Below are 8,777 nucleotides of genomic sequence, written 5' to 3'. Positions count from 1 at the left end.
TTCAGAAAATACCTGCTATCTACCGTAGATTCATTCATTCATTCATTCATTCATTTTATTTTTTTCATCATCATCAATACATACATAATCAGCATAACAGATATAAACAATGTTGAAAATAATGATGTGATGAGGTAGATGCATTACAAAGCCAAAGGCCTGAAAGACAATGCATCACCTTTACATTAAATAATATATAAGTTAAGATATTTACACAAGAAAAAAAAAATCAGTATAAAAACAGAAAAAAAAAGAGACAGCATGGAACCCATCTTGAATATCACTTATATACATTAACCAGGCAAATTAATGCAATTTTTTTTTTTAAAGTGTTTATATGTAACAACTTCAGTAACTTGTACAATAGAGTAAAAACAGAATTATTACATGAATGCGATAATCAAGAGTTAGTGATCACCTTTAACGATTCTAATAATACCAGTTTTGAATTTGGAGATGCAATTTGCTTCTTTGACTTCCTTTGGTAAGCTATTCCACAGCCTAGGGCCAAGTGACAAAACATTATTAAGTCGATGGACCTCGGCCCGATAATCATTTTTACCTCTTGTATCATAATTGTGGATAGACTTCATATTGATGAAAGTATTATCAAAAGATCTTGGTAATAGACACATGTGGTATTTGTACATAAATAGACCCAATTCCTTATTATAAAGTTGATACACATCAAGAATATTAAATTGTTCAAACAATGGCTTTGTATGACACAAATAGGAGCTGTTAGAGATGACCCTTACAGCTCTTTTTTGAAGCTTTACAATTCTATCCAAAATATTTTTATTGGCATTGCCCCACAATATTATACCATAAGTTAAGAATGGTAAGATAAGGGTACAGAACAACTGGTACATGTTGGGTTTTGGTAAGAAATGTTTGAGTTTGTTTAGTACACCAATATTCTTACAGCATGTTTTACAAATACTATTTATATGCGACCTCCATGTGAGGTTATGATCTAGAGTAATACCAAGAAATTTTGCATCATATACACGTGTCAACTTACATCCATCAAGATATATTTGATAATCATTGGTAATATCATTAGTCTGATGAGGTGTTCCAAAGAACATAAGATTTGTCTTGGTGGCATTTAAAGACAGTTTGTTACATTTGAACCAATTTACAACCTCTTTTAACTCTACATTCATAGTATCACATAATCTTTGTATATTACTATCAGAGTAGCATACTGTTGTATCATCAGCAAACAGTATAAATGATAAAAGTGTTGATGTGTTACATATATCATTCATATATATAATAAAAAGAAGAGGACCAAGGATAGACCCTTGTGGCACTCCACAAAGTACATTTTCATATGATGATTGAGCACCATTAAAGGATACAAATTGCTTTCTGTTTGACAGGTAGTTTTTAAACCATTTATGAGATACACCACGAAAGCCATAATGATATAGTTTGTGTAATAAAATTTCATGGTTGATGGTATCAAAAGCTTTCGATAAATCCATAAAAATACCAGCAGTGTACATATTATCATCAATAGCATTATTTACATCTTTAATAAAATCCAATACCGCCATATATGTTGAATGATTATGTCTAAACCCATACTGTCTGTTGTAAAGAATATCTTTGGCATCTAAAAAGTTACAACATCTATCATGTATAATTCGTTCTAGAATCTTGGAAAAACAAGGCAACACAGATACAGGCCTGTAGTTACCAAATGATTCAGGAGATTCTTTCTTATAAATTGGCACCACCTTTGCTATTTTTAAGGTATCTGGAACAATTCCATCTGAGAGCGACTTATTGAATATTAATTTAAGCGGATACACAATCTCAGCTGCAACCAATTTTACTAAGTCAGATTTTACAAGATCATGACCCGGGCTTTTCTGTTACCCAGTTTTTGATGATTTTCAAGATTTCATTTTCATCTGTTGGTTGGAAAAAACATGTAGAGTTACAACTATTAGCTAGGTACTGGTTAAAATCTTTACCTTGATGTTTGATTGATCCAGCTAATGTTGGTCCAATGCTGGCAAAAAATTCATTAAAATTGTTTGCAATTTCTTTAGGCTCAGTATAGGTCTTATTGTTACCTACAAACTTTTGACATTGTACCTTTTTTGGACTTCTGAGTATTGAGTTCAGGATTTTCCAGGTATTCCTCATATTGTATCTTTCTTTATCCAGTTGAGAACTGAAGTAGTTTTGTTTTGCTCTCCTTAATAGGGAGTTTAATCTGTTTCGATACATCTTATATTTAGATACATTAGTTTCAGTAGGTTTTTGCATAGATATTTTATACAACCTGTTCTTCCTGCGTATACATTTCAACAATGAGTAGGTTATCCAAGGTGCCTTTGGCGTCTTGTTTTTTAGCGTTATGTTTTTAAGCACTTTTTGGGGATACATTCTTCAAACACTTCTTGGAATTTATCTATAAAATTGTTGTATGACACATTAGCATTTTCGTTTTCACACACATTATCCCAGTCAACCTGGCTCAGTTTGTCTTTAAGTACATCTATATTATGTTTACTCATGTCCCTGATTTCTATATCGACAGTACTGGAATTTCTGTCATAGACACTTACATCTGTAGATACAAATATAGGTAGGTGATCACTTATATCACTTATTAAGATACCAGAGGTTTGCTTAGCATAATTGTTGGTAAATATATTATCAATAAGAGTTGCTGACGTACGTGTTATCCTAGTTGGCTTGATGATACTCGGATACAAGGAATATGAAGACAAAATGTCAACAAATTCGCCAGTTGATTCATGGACGTCATTATTTAACAGGTTTATATTAAAGTCACCCATTATATACAGAAGCTTATTTTCTTGACCTGTGATTTTAGACAATATCGTATCAACACATTTGTTGAATTCTTTCATATTCTGGTCAGGTGGCCTATATATCACACCAATGACAATGTTTTGTGATTTGTGCTTTTCAATTTCAATGAACAGAGATTCTGTGTCTTTGAGGCAATTAAGCTCATTGATATCATTTCTCATATTATAAACAATATTCTCCTCAACATGCATACACACACCACCGCCTTTCTTATTAATTCTGTTACATACTTCAAGGTTGTAGCCTTTAAGATGATAATAATCATGAGGCTTGTCTTCCAACCAAGTCTCAACAAGTCCAATGACTTGAAAATTGATGTCGACTTCTGACAGTAACTCTGTGAGTGAATCAAAATTCTTTTTACACTTCTTACATTACTACAAAGCATTGTTAAATTGTTACTGTTGATACCAGCAGTATCTTTTAATTCATCAGTGAAATAATATTTCGAGTTACTATTACAATCAATATTTTCAGGTATACCTACATTGTCATCAACAGGATTAAACTTCATGTTCTCAAAGTGAGTTTTACATGGTCAGTGTTTAGATCACCATTTTCAAAACACCTGTATAGTTGAAGTTGGAATTCACATTCATTGGTTATATGATTAAAAGGTAATGTAAGACTTTCGTTACAACTAGCACAATGCCAATATTTAGTAGTGTCACTACATCTAAACTCTTTTGCGGTGAGGTTACTACAGCATTTATGAACATATTTCATACATAATTTACACGTTAGCTTTCTATGATTTCTTTTAACAAGATGGGAACATACACTGCATACACAAGACATAAAGAAAAATAGGAAAAAATTACTCAGAGATGCTGTTACTACAGCGATCAATAAGATTTGAATTAGATTTCACTTTACCTGCATCATACAGAAATAAGTTTTAAATCTAACACCATACTACAAGCTGAATTGTTGAAGTACAAAGGTATGTATACAACAACAAAGTTATAACATAATATAAGTTATATATTGTCACACTCATCAGATATTCCAAACACATAAGCAGTATTTGCAATCATAAATGTGTTTAACCATAACAATGTCAGCCTCATCATTTCAACCAACTAATTATAAAATTATAATAATTAATATAGCCCAATAGGCCTATTTAGTTTATCATTGAGAGAAACATAACTGTAACAACATGACCATTAAAGTGCACCATTAATATCATGATATGATTTTAGAGAAAAGCTGTACAGTATAACAACTTTGAACTGTAATACCACTAACTCGTCATCTCAGTCTACTAGTGATGGCACTGTAACATACACACTTCACAAGTCATTTTCATCAAAGATTACTAAACACATTACCAATACATTCGATATTTCCTGGGATTACCCACATCATTTAATATCATCAATTTCATCTTACAATAATATTGGTACTTACAAGAACCCAAGATACATGTTCATGTAGGTGGCAATTTTCAACAAAAAATAAATAAAATGATTCTCACAAAAGACATGATCCTCAACATGTCTGGTTGTCAATCATTATGACAAATGATGGCACAACTAGAACGACTTAGGAATATAGAAAGATAATTTCATATGTAAAAGACAAGTGAAGAAGATAGAAACAATTCATTTCAGATAATATTCATATTCAACCAGAATATCATATATTTGTAAGAATTATCATAATATCATTTTATAATAGTTGACAGGATTATTGTATTAGAGATGTCATACAACAAACATTAATGTGCATGTACACAAACAACACATTTTAGAAAACCATTAACTCTCCAATAGATGTACGAAACATACCCAATTTCACCTGTCATATTTATCATAATTTACCAAACACATTATCAAAATTTTCAATTACTCCTGAGATAATCTAGGCAAATTCAACCTATATATATAAACATATATTGATAATGGCAATATATTGTACACAATCATACATCTTGCGTTATATAGGCCCATGTTAAATTTCTCATAAGAAACATAATGGTATAACATCATTCATAATGCGTGTCTGGTTGTCAAGCCATAGTAGAATGAGATACAAGCAGTTCAACTTGGGAACATGACCAACAAACAATATCATATATTAATAATGGCAATATATTGTACACAATCCTATACCATATAGAGACAAATATTCTATTTTTCATAAGAAGCATAAATTGTAACAACACTTAAAAGGTTTGTCTGTTTGTCAAGCATCATGCTACAATGAGATACAAGCAGTTCCACTTGGGAACATGACCGACAAACAGTATCATATATCAAAAAAATTTGATACATTGTACATCATTCATCATATAGGTACACAATCATACATCTTGCGTTATATAGGCCCATATTAAATTTCTCATAAGAAACATAATGGTATAACATCATTCATAATGCGTGTCTGGTTGTCAAGCCATACTAGAATGAGATACAAGCAGTTCAACTTGGGAACATGACCAACAAACAATATCATAATTAAATGGCAATATATTGTACACAATCCTATACCATATAGAGGCAAATATTATATTTTTCATTAGAATCATAATTGTAACAACACTCATAATGTGTGCCTGCTTGACAAGCACCACACTAGAAGGAGATACAAGCAGTTCAACTTGGGAACATGACCAACAAACAGCAAATATTAATAATGGCAATATATTTTACACAATCATACATCATGCGTCATATAGGCCCATATTATATTTTTCATAAGAATCATAATTGTAACATCACTCATAATGTGTGTCTGTTTGACAAGCACCATGTTAAGTGGAAATATATAAAAAGTTAAACTTGGGATCATGACCAGCATATAATATCATATTATATCAATAATGACAAAAATATATACAAGAGAATGGAAATACATCATTTCATATCCAAGACCATTATTACATGTCACATGTATAACCGATTATCAAATGAATGAAGATTTCAATAATACTTTCAATCATTCAGGGTAATTTAACTTTCAGTTTCAACCATCAAAATATAACAAGTATTATATCCAAATATTATGAATGCATTGCACACATCACATATCAGTAATAATATAAACTTTCTACTTCAGACTACCAGTGACAATTTGAGCTTTTATGGATGTATGGGCTATTTACCCCTTTCATGTGTCACATTCATCAAAACAACCACCATTTTTAATCACACCTGATACCACCAGAGTATTTCAACTTTACCAATTTCAGTAAACAATTTTTATTTAAATATAATAGATTACATATCCTATGAAGAAGGGTACTATCAAATATACAATGTGTATTTGATTGTCAAACTGTATGATAGGAGATTGACAATATAACATGAGAAATATAACATCATCTCATTATGCACAATAGAATATGAAGAAATAACAATTTCACATAGCATGACAGTTCCATTCATGTAACATAAATGACAAAATTTATTTTCAGGATATAACACGATTTTGTTGTCTGAAAAACATGAAGGATGCATATTGTACACCACAACTTCATTTTACCATAAACACATACTACCTCAGACTACCAGTTCTTGTTCTGGTCTGCACACCCCTTGGTTGCATAGGAGAGCTGTGATGTCTTGATTTTGATTTTTGTTCTCTTCTACATTTCTCGACAATTTTTTCATCAACTGTTGGTATCTTTTTCAGGTCATCTATACCTGAGATCAACAACTTGATTGTTTTGCCAGGCGTAGTACTTGGAACCGAAGCAAAGATTCTCCCATCTGTGCTCCATGAAGACACAACCCCCTGTTTTTTAGATGTCTTAATCAGGAGGGATTGGTTTTTTCTGGTTAGGTCTTCATGGATTGTGATACCTGAACCTTTCAATTTAAACCTTGAACTGATTAGTTCATTTCTTGCGGCATAGCTTGTAAATTTGACAAGTATCTGTCTGTGCTTTGGTTTACCTTCGTCCTTGGTTACGTTAATAATTTTACCAACTCTGTGACTTCTGTCAATATCTTGGTCTTCTATACAAACATTCAACTTTTCCTGAGCCAGTTTTTTCACAATTTCATTGGTGGATTCATTTAATTTCTCAGGGATACCAGACACTCGTAAGCTGTTCCTACGACTGTACTGCTCAAGCTCATTTAACTCTTTTTCTAGGTTGGTGATTACATCGACCAGATCATCGTTATCTTTACTACTACACTCAAGAGCTTCTACTCTACCAAATAGGTCATGTACATCACTTTCACATTTTTCTAACCTTGGTATGATTTTTTCATCAACAACAGCAATTATGGTTTTCATGAAGTTTCTGTACTCAGAACTTGCCATGACTTCCCCAATAAAACTACTGGCACTTATTTTTTCGGCCTTATCTTGATCAGCCATTATGATGTTGGTACAAGCAATGAATATACAGAAAACAAAATGCACACTATATTCCAGATGTGGAAAAATTAATATAAAAGGTATTACAATATTGTGACCATAGCAATCATAGCGATATTAAAATGTACAACATTGAGTTATAATAGTACTATACTACAACAACAGTATACTATACTACAACAACAGCATATTCAGTACAGTGTATAAACTTGTAATACAACATGCAGGTAAAGCTTATAATAAGCTTAACTGATTGCCATTGATTTTATATGGTCAGCCAGAGAGGCGTGAAAACACGTCTTACCTGCTTGACAACCAGACACTAAACACTCAGACAATACCTGCCATCTACTATAGCAGGTTTTGATCGAATGCTATCTAACGTAGATAGCATTCAGTCAATACCTGATATTTACCGTAGATAGCATTCAGTCAATACCTGCTATCTACCGTAGATAGCATTCAGTCAATACCTGCTATCTACCGTAGATAGCATTCAGACAATACCTGCCATCTACCGTGGATAACATGCAAAAAATGATCTGCTATCTACCGTAGATAGCATTCAATATCGGACAATATCTGTTATCTACCGTAGGTAGCATTTAGAAAATACCTGCTATCTACCGTAGATAGCATTCAGTCAATACCTGCTATCTACCGTAGATAGCATTCAGTCAATACCTGCTATCTACCGTAGATAGCATTCAGACAATACCTGCCATCTACCGTGGATAACATGCAAAAAAATGATCTGCTATCTACCGTAGATAGCATTCAATATCGGACAATATCTGTTATCTACCGTAGATAGCATTCAGACAATACCTGCCATCTACCGTGGATAACATGCAAAAAATGATCTGCTATCTACCGTAGATATCATTCAATATCGGACAATATCTGTTATCTATACCGTAGATAGCATTCAGACAATACCTGCTATCTACCGTAGATATCAGGCAGATATGATCTGCTATCTACCTTAAGTTATAGTAGGTAGCCCCGGTAGGTAACAGATATTGACCAATTATCTTAAAAGCAGATACAGTATAGGTATTGTCTGAATGCTATCTACTGTAGATAACATCCAGTCCTTTAGTCTTTCAAGTTTATTACGTTGGCCTTACAAATGACAGGTTTCTTTGATCATGATGCGTATGGCGTAACCCATTGCACGCATTCCTCTTCCTGCAAGGGTTAATGGCGATCACCAGCTTCGACAACTCGCTTTTGTACTACGCTCCATGCACTTGCGACGTGCGTAGTTTTATAATACCTTCATGTTAATATCAGATTGGTTAGTGGGCTTTCGTGTTTGATATTTGCACTATATTAGGACATTTTACGTACTCCAAAAATGCTAAACTATAGAATTTTATTAATATCATTTTATGATATCACGTGGCCTTTCATTCTAAATGCCTCAACAAATTCACCCATTAAGTTATGTGTGCACCTGTCGCGTGACCTACCTGACAACTTACACTAATTTAATTTTTTACTCCAGTACACAATTTTTGTTGAGTTCAAAAAACACAATTTTCTGTTGACACATTTTGATGCTTATAAAAGATGTGTGT

Source organism: Amphiura filiformis, chromosome 7 (assembly GCF_039555335.1).
Source record: "Amphiura filiformis chromosome 7, Afil_fr2py, whole genome shotgun sequence".
NCBI lineage: Eukaryota > Metazoa > Echinodermata > Ophiuroidea > Amphilepidida > Amphiuridae > Amphiura > Amphiura filiformis.
This window is presented reverse-complemented; position numbering follows the sequence as displayed.